Below are 20,436 nucleotides of genomic sequence, written 5' to 3' on the forward strand. Positions count from 1 at the left end.
TTTTTGCTGCACCCTGGAGTCCCCTGGAGTCCCCTGGAGTCCGTCTGCTCCTTATTTTCCGTCTTTTTGCGTCTCCTGGTTGTTGCCGAGCGTCTTGGTCTCATTTACTTAACAGGCTGGAGAACACGAGTCCTTCAGCTGAACTTTGCTCCCGGCTCTCAGTCTTAATGTTCAGCCAAACTGATCTAACCCGTCCTGACACACATTAACGCGTCCTTCCTCACACCCTCTAAACTTTAACTGCACTTTATTCTCCCTCTGAGCCGCCGAGCGTCTCCTCTCAGTCTCTCCTTCTCCCGTCTTTCCATCACTTCAGTCCTCCTCAGTCTCTCCGTCCTCACAGAGACGACTCCTCCAACATCCAGCAGTTGTCTCTCTGCTCAACAAGCAACACATTCATTGCACACACACACGCGCGCGCACACACAGCAGCTGGCGTGCACACACACACGCCGCCTGCTCACACAACTGGAAGTGTTACGTCTGCGTGTGAACAACACAAAAATGCACCCACACACACAGCCCACATATTTGCAGGCTGACAGACACTGGTGTGTGTTGGAGTGGGAGGAGGCGCACACACACACACACACACACACACACACACACACACACACACACACACACACAGCTGGCCACATCCATAACACAGCAGAGGGTCGTGTGCTGCTCTCCCTGCAGAGACGAGCTGGTTGGTTTACGGATGCCAGTCCAGATGTTCAGCTGATGACAGAAAAGTGAGCAGGTTTCAGCCCGAGCCCAACAAAATCACCGGCCCTCAAATCTTTCTCTAAGTGGACCGAATACTCTGATTACTCTGACTGTCCTGACCCGTTCCACACCTCTTCGTGGCCGGTTACTCTTTGTCGTGCCCGTCGTCCTTCTCGGAGCTCGCCGCCTCGGGCGCACGTGTATCGTTGCATTGTGATGTAAATCCTCTGCAGACGACTCGCCGTCCCAAAAACCAAACTGCTGTTCTGTGGCTGCTTCACGGTTCCATGTCAGAGCTCTCTGCAGTCTCACCGGGCGTTTGCTGCTTCGTGGCAGTTTTGGATCTCACGTCTTCATCTGAAGTTATTTCACATTTTAAAAGCAGTTTTTCTCCTGTTTGGTCTGTTTTCAGTCGTTTGACATTCTTTTTGTAATTTATGGCTCACTGATGATTCAGTTGGTTTGTTGGCCCCTTCGGGTCATTTCAGTTTTCTTTGCAACACTGTCTCAGTGTGTCCTGTGGTCTCTGAGAGCACGACTGTTGGTGCTGTCGTCCATCTAAACTGCTTGTTCTGTGTTCTGTCCTTTGCGGCCCTGACGGGACGCTACCTGAAGTCTGTTTATTCGTCCTAATTTAAATGTGTCCACACCCACTCAGGATAAAGGGGATAAAGGGGCCTGTTCGCTCCTGATAGGCCGTCCTGTCCTGGAAGGGGCCTGAAATGTGTTTACAGAGGCGAAGGTGGAGTGAAAGGCTCGCCGTCAGGCAGGAGTGGCGTCGTTCAAAGAAAGAAAAGAGAACAATGGGAGCAGACAGACGGGAAGGAAGACGCTCTGCTGCACGCAGACGAGCAGACAGACGGGTGAAAACGCCGTTTCTTTGTTTTCTGTGACTTTAACACGAGTAACAAAGGCGTTTGGGTCGTTGTCCCGGTCTACGATTCTGACCAGCTGCACACCTGGGATCTAAACGTTACCTGGAGTTTGCTTCCTGCAGGCCGACAGGGATGAGGAGGAGCCTCGGCGGCGCTCAGGTGTCTGCGGATGCTGGGAAGGATGTAAAACCTATCAGTGACCTGACAGAGGACTCCTGCAGGAGTCGCTCCTCCTCCTCCACATCTCCCTGTGTGCAAACCCTCACAGCTCTTTCATCACCTGAAATACAGGACGAGCCTCTGCTCAATAAGTTCAGAGCTCAAACTGGCTTTAGCTTGTTTGAGCATGCAGCGAGGCCTCAAGGCGACACACACACCAGCCTGCAGAGTGTGTGCGTGTGTTTTCACGTCAAATCATGCGAGCAACTGCAGCTTTTATTCTGCGTTACAAACAGAACGGACGAGTCGATCGAGCTCAAGGTTTTCACAATAAAACCTGTCGACAGATGAAACATTTCACACTCATCCTCACCTCCACTCTACAACTACTCACTGAACACGTTCAGCTTTTGCTCATTTGGAGAAGATTCATTTTATGTCTTTCAGACTTTCTGCACGTTTAGGTTGTTCTTCTTGGTGAGGAAACTGGTGAGCATCCAGGCTCCAACAAAGAGGAATGAAGCAGAAGGAAGAGACGAAGGCGGCGAAGCAAAGGAATGAGGAAGAGAAGCCGCAGGGGGAGGAGAAGAACGAGGAGGGGGGATAGGCCGAAAAATGTGAAGAGCTAAAGATGAAGAAACAGGATGAAGAAGGCAGCAGGAAGAAGACTGAAGATTTCAAAAATAAAAAAGAAGAACACAAAGAAGTCAGAGGTGAAGAATGAGAAGAAGGCAGCGACGGAGAGACGGATGCAAAAAGAAAAGAAGAAGAAAGTCGTTCATTAAACCAGGAGGAGAAAAAAGGAGGTTAGACAAGGAGACAAAGGAGAGACCTGAGGTGATGAGAGAGCAGGAAAAAGGAGACAGGAGAGGAAACAAGGATGAGAAACAGCCGAACGACAAAGAAGAAAAAACGTCATCGTGTGTGTGTGTGTGTGTGTGTGTGTGTGTGTGTGTGTGTGCGTGTGTGTGTGCAGGGCGTGGTGCTGATGAAGACCAGGTTTCAGCTGCATGAAAAGACTCAGAGGCCTTTTGTGTGTCTGCCTGAGGGGCAACACACACAAAGCTGTGTGTGTGTGCGTGTGACACCAGCACTTTCCCATGGGAGGGTTTATTGTTATTCTGCTCTGAAAGCTGAATGGAGTCGGGTGGGCACACCTACTGCCACAACCCCCAAGTCACACCTGAGAGCACACACACACACACACACACACACACACACACACACACACACCCTGTCCTCCAAATTACTTCATCAACACCAACGTGTGTGTGTGTGTGTGTGTGTGTGTGTGTGTGTGTGTGTGTGTGTGAGTGAGATCAGTAACTGTAAATATTGTCACTTCAAAATAAAAGCACAGAAATAAGGAGAAGCAAGATGAAGAATAGCAGCGGAGGCAGGGCTCGCTAGCCCGACGTCTAGCTAGCGATATCTCCGGTCGATAGCCCGACGGGCGGGGCTGAGATAGATTTTGGTCGCCTGATCGGAGATATCGCTAGCCCTGGGACGCCGGGCTAGCGATTTTGCGAGCCCTGGGAGGAGGAGGAGTGATCTGGATGAAGTCTCTCCTCTATTTTAATGTGAAAACTGATGGAAACGATGACTCGATGATGAAAACTGCTCCTTGTTTTTCTAACAACAGGCAGAAACCTGAAAAACCGCCTGTGTCGACTCGGACATTTGACCTGAGACCCAGCTGGGACAGGCTCCGCCCCCTGTGGCTGTGGATGGATGATCTGTTTTTCAACATTCAGTTCATTTATTTTTTTTTAGATGTGTAACTGCCCCAAAACTGGTAACCATGGAAACATAGCAAAACTCGCAGGCTCACTCATCACTCAGTCTGTCTTTTATGTACAGTCTGTAATGATGACATCATCAGGCTTCAGTAACAGTTAAATGAAATTAAATCAGGCGCTGGTTGAACCAAACTTTATCATCTGTGACGGTGGCGTTAAAGACGACGGCAGCAGAGCTCAGGGAAGGATGCAAGGAGAGGAAACAAGACAAAGTGGAGGAGGAGGCAAGGACCTCTCTAACCCTCCTCCTCGATCGCACGTGCAGGTAAACGTGGACGTCACCTGCTCGAGTCCAGAAAAGAAAAAAGTCTGGGGGCATGTCGGTGCTGCAGTTGCCATGGCAACGAGGCGTGTCCTGTGTTTGCAGAACAAACAGCGGTACCTGTTCACAGCAGGGCGGAGCCTGTGTGTGTGTGTGCATGTGTGAGTCAGATTACAGCTAACAGTCAGATTACCGGGATTATGGAGGACGGCTGTGAAGGCTCCATTCACCGGAACAACAACAACAACGCGCGCGCGCACACACACACACACACACACACACACACTGTGTAAACCGCTGCTTCACCTGACAACATCTGCAGGAGGGCCAAGCACAGGACAACTGACCTGAGGATGCAAGGGGACAGAAAAGGATCAAACTAAGGAAACAAGGAGAGAAAGGCAGAAAGGGGGAGGGGTCAAAAGTAGAAGAGGATGCAAGAAACAGGAAAGAAAAAGGAAAGAGGGTAGGAAATGAGGAAACAAAGGAACCAAGGAGAAGAAGCCAGAAACAAAGTAAGGAAACCAAGAGAGGAAACAAGGTGAGGGTGCATGAAAAAAGGAGACAAACACAGAGAGAACAACACAAGGAGACGTGGACAAGGATGCAAAGAGGCCAAAAAGACAGAACGAGAACAAGAACGAAAGATGGAAAAGAAAACGAGGAGACAAGACTGAGCCACAGAGGAAACACAGAAGGGCCCAAAAAGGAGGAAATGAAACTATGAGAAAAAAACTTGGAGGGCCAACAGAAAGGGGACAGAAACAAGGAGATAAGGAGGCAAACTAAGGAGAGAAAGGCCAATAAAAAGAAGAAGAATCAAGGAAATAACAAGGAGAGAAAAGGAGGAGACAAACAAGGAGGGAAGACGGGGATGCAACAAAGAAACGGGGTATGATAACTGTACTAGGCAGCAAGGACAGGAAATAAGGAGGAATAGGAGTAAAGAAAGAAGAGTGTAAACAAAGGATGGACGTCTTTCCTTAGCTCCTTACTTGAACACGAGCCACCACCCTGAACCCGACCTTCAGGACCTCACTCAGTCTAAATCTAACACCGGTCCCCACAGTGCCAGCTAAACGAGCATTTCTCTCTCACACACACACACACACACACACACACACACACACACACACACTCTTTCCTGAAGTGACCGGGGTAGTGATTGCGGTTAAAACTCAATCTACCTTTGTTGATTTAACCGCCACGGTTATTTGCATGCTCGCGCTCTTCCTCCTCCCCCTCCTCCCCCTCCTCCCCAATCCTCAGCAGCAGCCAGCTGACAAAACTGTTTAGTCAGCAAGAAAAGGTGAGCGGGGGGGCGAGCGAGCAGCAGTCAGAGCACAGAGAGAGAGGGGGAAGACTCTGCAGGCTGCATCAGTTAACTCTTTCCTCCATGAGACGGCGAGCTCAGAGATCATCGCCGCTCGCACCAACAACAAGGTCAAACATTAAACTCGCTGCTCTGCCTTTAACTTTCACAGCATCAACTCTGCCTCCACTGCCAGACTCTACTCAGAAAATGCTCATTTTTAGATACGTGGGACACTTAGAGAGCTTTAAAGCTGCAAATCGTCGCCACCACGACAGCCTCACAGCAACAAATAACAGCTTTGCTGAATGTTTACCACTGTAAGGACTTACAGCCACACAAAGTTAGAAAAACAAGGCTCATGTTTGACAGTATTAAGACACAAAGTTACCTCTCGCTAACACAAAAGTCTCCTACGAAAACGCTCGTTTTTTAACAGTTTAACGGTTTCCTGTCTTTAACTTTTACACCAACAGATGCTGAGATTCAAGCCCAGAGAGGTTTCCAGCACAAAACTCAGTTTAGAAAATGCTCGTTTCTAGGACTGCAGGTCACCTTTATCTTCACAACTTTACACCAACGAAGAAGTCACACGATTAAAGGAACCTTTTCTTCCTTCAATATAAACTTTATTCATGAAACTCTTGTTTTCGGGACTGAAACACGTCATCTTCAGCAACGAGACATTTTTACACCCAAAGAAATGTCAAACAATTTCCTCAAACTCTGACAGCAACAACAGACGCTTGCTTTCCACTACATCACATGACTTCCTCTATAGAAAATGACTTTGATTTTCAGCCTTTACATTCACCAGTTTCAGTTTCATGGTATTTGTGAAGGCTTTCCCTTTTTACTGTTCCCGTCTGTTACCTGACACTTAAATATAAGAGGTAAAACAGGACGGCCTCTGATACAAGACCGTCTGCTTTAAAGATGTCCAATGACTTTCTCTGAGTTTTATTTTGAAGAGGAGCGAGTCCTTCCTGTTTTCTCAGATTGTTTTATCGAGCTCATGTTTGTGAAGAAAAATGTGTTTGGATGCTCTGCTGAACGCGCTGCAGGGTGGAGCTGCCTCACAGTGAAGAGGAGCTGATGGATGGATAGATGGCTGGAGGAGGGGTGGAGGACAGACCTGTTGTATGGGATGCCAGCAGTTCTGAGTGTGTGTGTGTGTGTGTGGGTGTGGTGAGAGCGTCTTGCTGATAAGCAGCTTGTGAAGCTAACTACCACTGCAGCGCGTGTGTGATGGCTGATACACACACACACACACACACACACACACACACACACACACACACACACACACCTTCACCCTGTTCACAGCAAATAAAGCCGTATTTACTGCGAGTACAAAGTCCGAGCGCCTCGACTGTGAAAGAATGTCACGGCGGATGGAGGGAGGAGGGCGAGGAGGACGTTTAGAGGAGGGTGGGGGCCGAGCAGATGAAAGGCGCGAGGTGGAGGAGGAGGAGGAGGAGGATGCTTGGAGCAGCTTATCTGCACTTTTATGATTTTATGCCTCAAAGACTGACGGGCCACTCGCGGTTTGAAGCACCAAAGTTTCTGCGCGCACACGTGAAGCACACAGAGACGGGCGAGCGCTGTCTGAGGACACGCCGTCCTCACGTCCATGAACGTAAACGTCCATGAAGCTGCTTAGTAAGGAAGAAAAGTGCCAATTATAACTGAAGAAGCGCAATAATTACAACATCCACGAGTCTAGCAGGAGCTGCTAACGGCTAATTCAGCTGTCTTTAATAGGGAACAGTTAGCTAAACAGCCTTTACACTGGGTTATACATCCGAGTTTAACAAGCAGTTAGAACCATAGAATATCGATATTTAATTAAAAACTACAAAAAGCCCCAAATGTTCATATTTACAGAGCCAAACATGCAAAACTAGCCTGATACAAATAACAGTTTAAGGATGTCTTCAAACAGGAGCTGCTGAAGTGTAATCTGGATACTTTTAATGGCAAAAAACTGCCTGAATTAGCAGAACTACAGAGTGAATGCTCAGGACATCGACATGCCTCACACCACGCCAGGCTAACTGGGTTTTTAGCTGTTAGACGCTCGTGGCAAAAGCATTTATACAATCTCTACACATCTGTGACTTTTACACTAATTACCAGCTCAGATCAGGAGAGCATCTGATAATTATTGTCAATAATTAACTTGGTTCATAGAACAAACAATCCTAATTCCCTTTAATACCAACAACACCAGCAGAGAAGCTAACCTGCAACCTAAAAACAACGTTTTCTGAATGCAGTTTTGCATTAGAGCAAGATGACGCCAGTTAAAAGTTTTTAGATGCTAACCCACAGCAAACATCCCTCGAAGAGGAAGAGGAGAAAGACGAGAAGAGAAGGGGTTAACAGGAAGTGGAGCAGCCTCTCATCAGGAGAGCAGAGGAGGAGAGGGAGGAAGTGGAGAAACAATAGCTCCCCTCTTTCTGTGTGTGCGAGTCGGTGAAGCCTTTATTATCAGAGAGGCAGCGTTACGTAACGTCAGAGATGTTGTTCATCTTCTGCTGAGCTTCCAGGAAACTTTCACCAAAAACACACAGATGATAGTCGAGGAGGGAAAAGTCCTTCAGCACGAGCAGAGAGGATGCTGCTGCAGGGAAAACTGCTTCATGCTGCACAGTCCGACTCCTTTTATGACAACTATTCACACATCTGCTCGCAGAAAGGTCGGCTTAAAGAAAACGGCTTCACCGGGAGAGTTAAAAACCTGCACAGGTGACTAAAAACAACAGTTTGAGGGGGGTTAGGAACACCAAACAAGCAGAGTTACGCAAACGCACCTCTGCAACAGCTCATCAGGTCAAGGTCGAGTAAGAGAGAAACGCAGCGGCTGAAACAAACACCAGTTTCTGCTGATTCAACGTTTATATCCTCAGGCCTGCTCCTCTGCTGACGCCCGGCAGAAAGTCAGGCTCTCCTAAAAACGTGGAACTAAAGTTTACTACAACAAACTAACACGTTTCCACGTTTTCACTAGATGTGAAGTCTTAGATCAGGAGAGAAAGTCCAACACGACAATGATGCTTTCTGCTCCTTTGTTGGGTCCTGTTAAAACTTTCAAACATTCACAGATTTCTTTTACTACCTTTAACCTCTTTGTGTAGGAAATTAATCAATACTTGAAACTTTCCCTCTGACTTTTCACTCATTAAACAACACTGAGTAAACTCTCAGAGCAGGAACGTTGTGTACTTTGAAAACTTGATCACAAATGATGGTTTACTGTAAATGTCTCTAAATGAGCCAAACAGACTTTACTTAAACACTGATGTGAACAACAATCAGTCTTGTGAAGCATCTGACAGCAGAGCAGCTAAACACAGACCACTGTAATATTGACTCAGGCTAACTTTAGTGCGTTCACCGCTATATAAAGACGGTGGTCTGTGTGAGTGGGCCATGGTGAGCGGAGACACACCTTCAGAGGCTGTTTGAGGGTTCAGACGAGATGTCCTGACTTTATCTTACAATCAGATCCATGTTTAAAAACACATTAAAATAGGGGTCCTGGATTACAAAGGCATTAACTGCACGTCCCCACAAAGACAGGTGTACAAATATGTGTGTGTGTAGGGTAGCTGCAGCTCACCTAAATTTAAACCCAGTTTAGTGTGTCATTTGATGGCCTCCTCCCATGTGTGTGTGTGTGTGTGTCCTACTTTAGTGCTATTCATCCCACATCTCGAATGACACCCATCCTCTCCTCGTCTCAGTGTTCAGGCCTCACAGAGCAGCTCATCAGTTTGTCGTCCAATGACGGCGCTTCTTCATCAGCTATGATGATTTTTTACATGAAGTCTTGTTTTAGAGGCAGAAGGTTCCCTGCTGTGTAGTTTCCTTTGTCTCGGTAAAATGTGGCGAACTCCAAAGGAAGGACGTTCAACACACTTCCAACCGATATCAAACTGATCACAGACATTAGATCCTTTACACTGAAGGTTAAAGGGAAACCAAAGTTGTAGTCATTTTATCTGATGATTTTAATTTTGTCTATCAATTGTAATTGTATTTGATGTAATTTGGTTTCATGAAAAAGTTTTATTGTAATATGGATTTATTTAGATTGTGAGCCCAACAAGGGACAATTGTTGAAAATTAGCAGCAGCTCTAAACCTGTGCGGCACATCAGTCTCATGTCTTGCACTTGAACTATGTTTAACTGCACTGTCCCTTTTAAATAAATAGATTCAAATAGATTCAAACTCAAGTCAGCGTTCTTTATGGTTTCTTCATGACATTCTGCATTATTGTGGAAAAACCAAACCGAGATGCGGGCGTATGAATGACTCCTCCTCTGGCAGGTTCACCTTAAACAAGGCTGTATGAAAGCAGCAGGTAAGCAGGTGTAACACATAAATGACACGAGGTGGATTTATTATTTATATGTGTCATAGTTAAGTGCAGGTAAAAAGTGGCCCGGGTGAACCACGACCTGACCTGGGTGGAAATCAGACAGTGGAGCCTTCAGACCCGAGCATGTGTCAGAGGCATGAAGCTCCCCGCCGACGGCTCAGGTCAAGCTAATGAAAGAGCTTTGCCTTTAAAGCAGCCAGCTTCAACAAAAGGCTGGCATATTGAACTGGTCCTGCGCCGCATTCCCAGGAATCAAACCTCCAAAAGCCAACGAGCGCAGGCCCGCCGGGGTGGGGGAGCGGTGTCAATTTAATCTGCTGGTATTAATGCATCAAAGATCTCCGTCACCTCCTTACGGAGTCTGGGTGACCCGCAGAGATCTACGTCACATTTTATGACGACGGCAAAACCAAACCACTCCAGACAACTAGAACTGCAACGTATATAAACACAAACACAGGAAGTGAGACGCCAGAGGAATAGAGCTGATGCAAAATCACCAATGAGACGGGAACGCCAAAGTACCGCCACGTTACAGGGACACCCAGATCTGACTTTTTGCATCATGTCCTACGTCGGCTGTGTTCTCGTGAAGGGTTTGGTTTGTGTTCTCGGGCGCTCAGACGGGTGTGTTTGTATTCACGTGAACATCATTAAAGTTTCTTCTGTGTAAATGTCACCATCAGCTGCCCACAGACCCTCGGGTGGACTCGGGCTGTTGGACTGCAGCTGCTGATGTCATCGTTCTCGTCCGGATTAAGAAAGGAAATCAAATAAAACGTGAGGCGGCTTCTCTCTGTGCTGTGAACAACAAACTGCTGAAAAGCAGGTTTTTGTTCCTTTTTCATTCGAAAGCAGAAAAGAAGAGAAGACATTAACACTTTTAAACAGCCTCGCCTCTTCCTCCACGTGTAGTCTTCACCGTCTGCTGCGGCTCGGTTTTATCAGCCAAGCTTACAACTTTGAACTCATAAAGACAGGAAGTGTGAACCTATCAAAATAAAAAGATTTTAACAGTGAAGCCGGTCACTTTAGAGGGCGTTTCAGGTTTGGGTGAAGGAGCAGGGGGAGGTGAGCCATTTGGTCCACCCAGAGGTGTAAGAGTCTGCCTCCCCCACCCTTCCCTCCCCTCCACACCTCTCTGTCTGCATACAAACAGTCACAAACCTCCCCCACTCTGATGTCACCCCGATGAAGACTCAGAGAGAGCCCACAGGAAGCTCAGAGTCGTCACTGCGACTGACCACACTTCCTGTTTAATGTGGACAAACTGAGCATCTTTGGAGGTGGGATCTAAAACTTTAGCACGATCAGCTTCACGCACAGAAACGAGTCCTTTCACTGTCATCTGCTGACAGACTTTCCACCAACTCCATGCAGAAACGTCCTGCTGCTGCAGGTTGTCACAGGCTCAACAAAGCGAAGCACCGACAGCTGAGTGTTTTCTGAGTCACATAAACTGGACTTCGTCTGGTCCTCAGAAGTTTTACTGGATGAATCTCTGACTAAACTGATTCAACGTCTTCATCAGTTTCAAATAACCAAGAAAAAGTCTGCAGATGCAGTTTTCCTGAGTATTCTCGGGACAAGTGATCGATCAGGTCATCAGCAGCTGATTGATAACTGAAGGCGTTTAAAGCTGCAGTTTCGAGGTGATGAAACCTTGAAGATATCCTCTACTTTTCCTGTACAGGGACTAACTGCGTCAGTCAGCTGATCAACCAATCAATCGATCGGAGCGGCTCGCTGACGAATCAAAGGGAACAAAGGAAACGAGCCGAGAAGCAAACGTTACCGGCTGATTGGTTCAAACGGCGATGATGTGACTAACTGATGACTCGCTGTTAAACTAATCAAAGAGACCGTAAAGGTGTAGAACAGGAGCAGATAGCAGGTCCAGTTTCAGAGTGAACTTTGACCCCAAACTCACTGCTCCTCCTCCTCCTCCTCCTGCTGCTGCAGGTCAGGAAACATAATCTTATCTAAAAAAGGCGAGTCCATAAATAGAGGCGGAGACACCGAGGAGAGGGAAAGAAAAGAGGTGTAGTAACATCCTCCCCCTCCTCCCCCCGCTGCGTGTGGAGGTGCTGCATTCACTCATCTAGCAGTTGCGCTCTGATTGGCTGAGACGCAGCATCAACAAGTTGGAAACATTGTGACAAATCCACGCAATTATCACGAGACAGAAACACAGGAAATCAATAGACTGTGTGTGTGTGTGTGTGGGGATAATGGCGTCTCAGAGGGAGGACGACAGCTATTAATTAGCTGCTTCACTTTTGTCCCTGTGAACACAAAAGTCCCTCTGAAACTCCCCATTAGCTCTCTCACACACACACACACACAGACACACACACACACACACTTATGATGGCAGCACAGAGGACGTTTGAAACCTTTTTCCATGTAAAACTTCATCACACATATTCTTGAAATAAATGTCAAACGTGTAATAAACACTGTGTCACTTTTATTTAATAGATTTCTAAAAATTAAATCTAAAAACATTTTTATTCACTAAAATAAATAAATAAACTGAATCACGTGTATTTTGTAGTGAACGACATTATTGTGTTTGAGTTCAATTTAACACAATCAGGATAAACACACAAACATTTATTATTCAAAATAAACAATTAAAGATTTGAGCTTTAATTATAAACTTTCTATAATTATAAAGTGAATAAAGAGGTTTGCTCACAGCCACACCGAGCTGTGACTGAGCTGTGACTGAGCTGCTGCAATAATAAATCCTGACGAGGGTTCAGAGATGCTGCTGCTCGTGTCATTTATCAGACAGAGCTTCCAGAGGAGGTGAAACTGCAGATCAGAGCACAGGGAGGTGATGAGGAGGAGATAAAGAGGAGTCACAGTCAGTTGGTTTCACTCCTCCTCCTTCATGCTGCATCATGTCTTTACATGAACACAGGCTGAGTGTGTGTGTGTAGCAATAACCACTCACAATGGAGCATACCGTCACACACCAACACAAGAAACTCTTTGTGTGTGTGTGTGTGTGCGCGTGTGTGCGTGTGTGTGTGTGCGTGTGTGTGCGCGTGTGCGTGTGTGTGTGTGTGTGTGTGCGTGCGTGTGTGTGCGCGTGTGTGTGCGCGTGTGCGTGCATGCGTGTGCGTGCGAGTGGGATACATCATCGACTACATCATCACTTGTCAGCATTTTAAACGTTTGCCACAGAAGAAGAAAAGGAGGATGAGGAGTGTGCAGTGAAGAGCCTCAGGGTGGATTTATTATTGCTGTGATACAGACGTGTGAGATTGTTGTGTAGATAATAAACACCAAGATTTGTGACTTTTTTACTGTTGTTGCGAGGACACAAAGAAGGAGCAGCCGCCGGGCTGCTGTGATGACCTCAGCCTGTTGGACGCTCTGCCCCAATAACAGGATCCAACGTTACCAAACAAACATCTGCTCGCGCTGCCACATGAACCATGTTAAAGCTACACTCAGGCTGCAGACACTTTTTCCCCTCTTGGAGCTGATGATGTCACAGAGAGAGGATGTCCCTAATATGGTCGTCTCAGACACCCGAGTAAAAGCCAAAGAAACCGAGCTGTTAACCCAGGACAGAGTGACATCATCGGCCTCGTGAAGCCTGGGCGTCTGTTCAACATGGCCGCTGGTTTTCTGCCCCGCCTGGAGCACCAGACCGGCGACCCTTCAAGGTAACAGGCTGAGGCGGGACAGACCAGGCCATGACGTCAGGATGAGCGTGCGTAGGTATTTCTACAGGTGACACGGCGACCATCGTGAACAGCACGCAGTAACACGAACCAGCAGAAGATGCGCTTCTTTGATGTCCCCGCTCGCGCTCAGAATTTGTAAAGCGCTGAACTCTCAGCCACTCAGTCGAACATCAGCAGCACAACAACAGATGATGGATCCATCGGGCAGCTGCAGGAATCAGACCCACAGAGGAAAGTTTTCAGCACCGCAGCTCCCGCTTTCATGTTTGACTGACCCTCCCCGCCTCCCTCCCAGCGTTACATCTCCATCTGAAAAACACCGCCGCCTCTGCTGCTGCCGCTGCTCCGTGAAGCTGGGAGGTAACATTTCCCCCTCAGCAAGAAGAGCCAGTCCGTGAGAGAAACAGAGAGAGATCAGCGCCTGTCGCCGAGGCCCAGCTCGGCCTCAGTGTTGAATTTCGTAATGGAATGCTAACTGCTCATCCGGATCCTTCCTCCTCCTCACAGCAGAGGAGGAGAGGAGGACCAAACGCAGCGGGAATATTTGGCTCTTCGTTGCAGGAAACCTTCCACTCGTTACACATGATCTACCACGAAGCTGCCGTCAGCTCAGCACCGACGATCCACCATAAAAGATGTCCATAAACTAGGTCAAAGTCTGTTTGAACTCGTGCATCGATCACAGATCCAAACAGCCTCTGCTGACACCTACAAATGCATTATACATATGTGTGCAAGAAACCCAACAGATGCACTAAAGTGACCCCACAGGGGCAAAAGCTGCCATAAAACACAATAAATGTACAACACACACGTCTGAGTCGCACAAATATGATTCTTCCTGCAGCGCGGGGCTGACAGATGTTTCCATGAAAGAGTCAAAAGCAATTAAAACAAAAACTTTAAATGAAGCTACAGTGAGAAACTGCAGAAAATAATGCTCCAAATCTCCACTCTTCAGCAGATCGAACACAGTTTAAGAGCATTTCAGGAACATCACAGGGTTTAAAAACTCCACAAACACTCTGTGGAAGTGTGAGCCTGTGGGGAACAAATGCATTTCTATAGATAAAACAAAGAGAAATTTAACTTTCTGCAAAAAAGTTGAAAAAAAACAAACTGATTGTGGGTAAAAGTGTTACAAAATCACCATAATTTCCTTTTAGAGAGCTACCAGAGCACTAAAGATTGTAATTATAGAAGTAAAGTCACAATCATCTTGCCAAAACTCAGTAATAGTTACTGCTTGACAAATATGGAAACAGAGCATCGCTAACTGCCATTGAAAGAAGCCAAAGTCACTAATGAAACCCATAAATCCACTTTAAAGTGTGTCTGTGTAAGCGGAGCTGAGCTGCAGCAACAAACAGACGTTACAGGAGTGCGTTAGACAGCAAAATGTTTGAAGAAAAGTGACAAAATGAAGCAGTGATACCCGCGTGGAGATCACTAACATTAGCCAAACAAGCTACCGGTCAATCCAGACCACATGAAGGGAGGGGGGACTAAAAGTTAGCTTGAAAGTCCTCCGGGAAGTGATAAGGTCACCAAAGACTCGCTGTTCCTCAACTTAAGATGGATTTGTTTAAAAAAAAAAAAAAACTGCAGCTGAGAAAGACTATGGAAGAAAAAAATAGCTAAACTTACAGAAAACCCCACAGGAGCACCCATAAACCCACTTTAAGTGAATCATGGCCTTAATTACCGATGATGGGATTATGTTAAAGCCAAAACATACTAACAAAAGTCAATAAATAGGTTCAAGTAAAGTGGGACACCACCCAAATTCCCCTGAGGATGCTGAACTAAAGGAGGACGTATTTCTTATTAATCACTCACAAGTTACGACACATTGCCAAAAAGTCTGTACTGTTTAAGTAATTAGAGTAAAAGCACGTTTTGTATTCTTACGAAACTTTGTAAAAAGCACTGAAAGTTAGCCATCTTAGCCACACTGTGCCGACAGCAGTCATAGGCTGAGCTAAACACTAGCAGATACACACAAACGACAACAAAATGAGCTCAAATCAACTTTTTCTTCTATAACTTAACAATTTACACCCAACACTGAACCATAAAATGGGTCCATTTTGTTCAGTGTAATTGGAGAAAACGTTAAACAGAAGGAAAATTAAAAGGATTTATTCTCCAGAAACTAAAGTACCAAAAACAAGCCCACTCACATGAATATAAACCCACTTTAAAGCGACTTTATTCAACTTTTAATGAACTGTGGACACAAATAACTACTGTTGGACTGTGCTCCAAAACATACAAGCCAAAACTATTTAAAGGGAGTAAAAGTTACAGTTAACGCCATAAAGTCACCACAGAGTCGCTGTACTTAATGTAATTAGAGTAAAAGTCCATTTATTGTGTATAAAAGTGTGTTGTATCTGAGAGCCGCGATGGCCTCCGTGCTTTAAACAATGACAGACTGCTCTTACAGTGAGGTTAAAGTTCCTCAGCAGGGAGGTGCAGAGGTAGAGAGACACTGGGCCAACATGGAGAGAGAGAGAAAATCCCTAGCAACCATTATCTAACCAATCCAGCCTGAGACCGAGAAAAACGCCATCGGTCCATCTCCTCTCCCTCCTCGAACTCCGCGGCCATCAATCATTGACCCGGACACCGATAACAGCGCCTCTTTGACACAGTAAACCGCGTTATGGGAGTTATTTAACAGCCCGGCCAGCATCCTCCGTCGTGTACCAACGCGGAAAAAAGGAAAAAAAAACACGACGACGAGGCTAACGGCTAACAGCGCCGCGAAAAAGTTCTCCAAGTCGACGGTTTGGGGCTGGGGGCGGTTGAAACCGGGGGGGGGGGGGCGCCCGGTGGTTACCGTTTAAAATGGAAGTTAGAACCGAGGACGATGTCGAAAGACAGAAAAGACGGAGCTCGAGGACGGGGGAGGAGGAGGAGGAGAAGGTGGATGCAACAGGCGTCACGTCGATGCTGCTGCTGCGCGTAACCACAGACTGTGGAAAAGTGTCGGGAACGCGGCGAAAAGTCGCCCAACTACCGCAAAAACTGGCGCAGGCGGAGCGGGACGGCGGGTTCGGCCGCCTCGCCGCCGTGTTGGGCCGGTTCGTGAATGAACGGGGGTCCCTTTCTGCCTAAATATGTCTGGGCAAGGTCATCGCGCTGGCGTCGAGCTCGCTGCCATTAGCGGAAGTCGAGCCACCAAAATAAAAGCTATATTTTCTTTTATTGAGCCTACAGATTTAAACCCACATCCACACGTTTGCGGATGTGTGTACATTATACTAAATAAAGGAGGCTTTTGTGACTTCTTTCGCACATAAAAGAGTTAAATATAGAAGCAATGTGATGGGATTTTCACAATAAAATGAACAACTTTACCATTTAACCTGCTTTAGATGTATTTGCACCTATCAGACCTCCACAAGCACGTAAAGAGCACGTAGAGCCACACGGCACGGTGAGAAAACCATCATTTACAAAGAGAAGCATCAGCAAACTCAGTTAAAACTATTCGCCTCAAAGATGAAGTCTGAATCGCTTTCAGGCCAGAGCGCTTTCTAACACAAAACGCGAGGTAACCCCTACGGTTCTCCGTGTGCAACAGGTTGTTTTACTTTGAAGAAGTCTCTCTGAGGAAGTACTCCGTCGGTTGCCGTTCGCTTGAGCGCTTAGTTTTACACATGGCCACTAGCCCCGAGGCTTCGACCAAAGTGCATCCGAGATATGGATGCTCGACTCCGGCTGCGAGCTGCAGACTTTGACCTCCCCCCCACCTCCTAACACCCTCCCCGCGAGGCAAAAACCGCCGAATAACTGCCCTAAACGTGCACACGGGGCGATAAAGTTGCACCAAAAGTCGAAAAACAACAAGTTGCTGAATGAGGAAGAGACACACACACGGCTGAATTCCACCGCTTGGATGCGCATCAAACTAGGAAGCAGCCCAGAGAGGAGAGAAAAGTAGTAACGCCACCCTTACCGTCTCCACATCTCCGCTCAAACTTCACCCCTGGCAGCACAAACAGGCGCAAAGTTCTCCCCGAGAGGCGCAAACAGCGCGGGGAGCCTGCGCAGACACTCGCACAGCACCAAAACTCAGCGATGGAGACGAAAAGGACACTTACGCTTCACTTTGTTGGGGTTGGGCTGCTTGCGCCGAGACATCGTGGCGAGGATGATGGTGGTGGTGGTGATGGATGGGGGGGCTGATGATGATGATGGTAGATGAACGGCGGTGATCGGGGATGATGAAGGTGATGAAAAAAAAGAAAGGGTGCGAGAGGCAGCAAAGTTGCTCCGCAGAGGAGAGAACTCAAAATGGCGTATTCCGAATGGATGAGCAAACTTGGACAAACTTTACTCCGGCTAGCTTCTCCTCCTCCTCCTTTTCTCCCCTCCCCTCCTCCACCTCCTCCTCCTCCTCCCGTGCTGCTGCTGCTTGTCTTCCTCTCTTCCCTCCCGAGGAGGAAAGAAAAAAGTCGACTGGTGTTGAGGAAAATGTCGCTCTGGAGATGTTTTATACTTTAAACTCCTTTAACTCCCAGCTCCCTCCTCCTCTTCCTCCCTCTCTCGGTAGCTCTCGCGCACACTCTCTCGCTAAACCTGATAAGTAAAGCTCATCACGTGTTGTCTCCAGTTTCCAAGGGGACGTGGCCACCAAGCATCTCAGTCAGTACGCACAGACACACGGACAGCCGTTACTGGATTACTTATTCCAGCCGTGATGGAGCAGGAAACGATCCCACCTGAGAGCTCCGAAACCAAAAATATAAACTTCAAAAGTCCGCAGAGGCCTCGCGGCGCGCAATTTAACTCGCGTGCGCCGCAGATTTCTGCTTTAATGCGCAAAAATATTCACTTTTAGGCAACTTTCGTTCCCAAAGTATTGACATTTTCACCCAGCGTGTCCTCTCACAGTCAGAAAGTCCCTGCGTTTCCTGCCTCGCTTCAGATTCTCTCAAAGAAACCCGCTTTCACGCCGCTCCTTTATCGTTTGCGCGGAGTTTCGGGGGCTAAAAAGATAAGAAACCGTCCACTTAAACCCACACACGCTACACGCGCAGCTGCTTCATCTATCGCGAGAGCTCTGCACGCGATTTCAAAGAGGGAGGATGCATAGGGTCAGCCAGAAGCTGGGGAGGTGGCTGTGGAAGACTGTGCTACCGTTTCCAGGGAGGTCTTGCTGAAGTAGTCACTTTGTTTTCGGGGATGAAGCGAAGAAAAGCGCGTGGGGGAGAAACTCAAAAGTTCACATAAAGACGTCAAAGTCGTACTAAATCACGTGCAGGTACCTCTGTGCTCCATCCAGGGCCATGCAGCAGCAGTCATGTGACCCGCGATAGTGGGTGATTAGCTCAAGCTCAAATAATCCCATGTTTTATTTTCACCATTGGGTAAAGTTTAACATGTACATGTTTTAGTTTGGACAAACCTGGACAGGATTATGTGAAATTACAAACTAAAACATTTTCACTTCACATTAAAGTTCATTTCAAAGAACTCCAATCTACTGAGTCGTACTGATTATGAGTTCAATGCTTCTTTTTTCTATTTTTTAAGGATTGTAAACTTAAATCTGATTTCTCTGTGGATGCTGTGTGTCAACTTTCCATGAAAATCTAAAGCATGTGACGTTTATGTGAGCTCCCAAGTGCCTCGAGACCCCACTACATCCTCACACACGAATAACCTGGAGCGAAATAAGCATCAGGCAGCCCAAAACAGGAATAAACGCTGAGGGTACAGAGCTCAACAGGGAGGCTCTGGAAGTGAAATCCTTCAAAAAAGTCCTGACATCCGAAGTGTAACCCTAAAATGAAGCCAACTAGCCACAAGGTGAATCATGAACACAAAAAATTAGATTTGGATCAAAAAAGAGTAACAAAAAGAGGCAAAGTTACAAGTCTGTGTACATGAACTACTCCCCCCACAATGCAGTGCAACTCTCACGTTCACCTTGGCACTTTTAATCCTCTTCATTATTTGTTGTGTATGTTGTTTGTAGGCTAGTTACCAGTATTGGGCTGACATATTACTTTTTAAAAGTAGTGCATAATGTTACTTAATGACTTCCTGGAGAAAGTAACCCTTTCCACTACTCGTTACTTTGGTGTGACTCTGTAACATGGCCTGAAATGCATTGCTACAGCTACCTTATAAACCTGAGGCTCGCTCACACAGACCCCTGTCCTAATGAGGACACACATAAGACGTGTAACTGTCAACACAACACTCACAACATAAAGAAAAAAGATGTAAACCAGCCCAAAGATACTTTAAAGCCATCACCATGGTGATTTAAGAAAATGAGGAGACCTGAATGTAGTACAGTTACATGTTACATTACTGTTACTGAAAAAATGTCATGTAACTTCAGTAATGTGTCATATTAGCTGTGTCCCAAAACGTCGGCTGCATCCTTCGGAGGCCGCATTTGAAGGCTGATTACGTCACAGCCAGGTGACGAAGGCTGTCCCAATTCGTCGATTCCTTCAAATGCGTCCTTCATTTCCCCGAATTCAAAGGATGGGTCGGGTGTGTCCTTCGTGGCCCACCATATCCCAGAATTCATAGCGCGGCCCAGCCAATTCTGGTTTCCAACAATGGCGGCAGATGCTTATTTTTATTATTACTCTTATTAATCTTTCTGGGTCACAAAATAAACTTTTAACATATTTTCAGGCGAGAAAGTAGCTGTGTAAACTTCAAATATCTGCTCAGTTTATCAAGACATCACATATTTGCAAAAGTGCTTCGACGTTTTCGGAGACGTCTGTTACCCACCCGCTCAATAGCTAGCCGGGGGGTTCAATGGTCACTCGAGCCAGCGAGAGCAGCGGACTCCCGGCTTCATCGTTTTCAGACCCCCGCTGTCTTTTGTTACTCAGGTTAAACATGATATATAGGTCACTCGGATAACTTAAAAATGTAATTGTTTGGCTTTTTTCGGTGTTTTATTTGTTCCAGAGTAAATCGATTTGGCTGAGATCAAAGTTATTAGATTAGATTAGATTAAATAAAACTTTATTAATCCATCGGGTGGGTTCCTCCGGGGCTTTCACACAGCTGAATAAATGTCAAATAGAAAACTGATTAAACAGAAGTGTGAGACGGTCGAGAGTTTACGGCAGGTCCTGTTATAATTTAGATAGCAAGGAGCAGACGGCTGAGTTTATTAAACTCTACTAAGACAGCGGTGACGCTAATCTGAAGGCTAGACCGTCACATTTCACAGCCG

The 20,436-nt window shown here is 46.6% G+C and overlaps 1 protein-coding gene across 2 annotated transcripts in view; it reads right to left on the bottom strand.

Annotated features, from left to right (window-relative positions):
- rreb1a (ras responsive element binding protein 1a) overlaps window positions 1–17,630 on the bottom strand; it is a 52,102-nt gene extending 34,472 nt beyond the window's left edge. For both annotated transcript variants that reach the window (XM_085363131.1, XM_085363130.1), the window contains exon 1: window positions 17,324–17,630. The gene's annotated coding sequence lies outside the window, so the exon portion shown is untranslated. The remainder of the gene's footprint in view (window positions 1–17,323) is intronic.
- Between the last annotated feature and the right edge of the window lie 2,806 nt (window positions 17,631–20,436).

This window comes from Diplotaxodon limnothrissa, linkage group LG9 (assembly GCF_057381915.1).
Source record: "Diplotaxodon limnothrissa isolate DT_005_m linkage group LG9, D_limnothrissa_male_GT1.1, whole genome shotgun sequence".
Taxonomy (NCBI): domain Eukaryota; kingdom Metazoa; phylum Chordata; class Actinopteri; order Cichliformes; family Cichlidae; genus Diplotaxodon; species Diplotaxodon limnothrissa.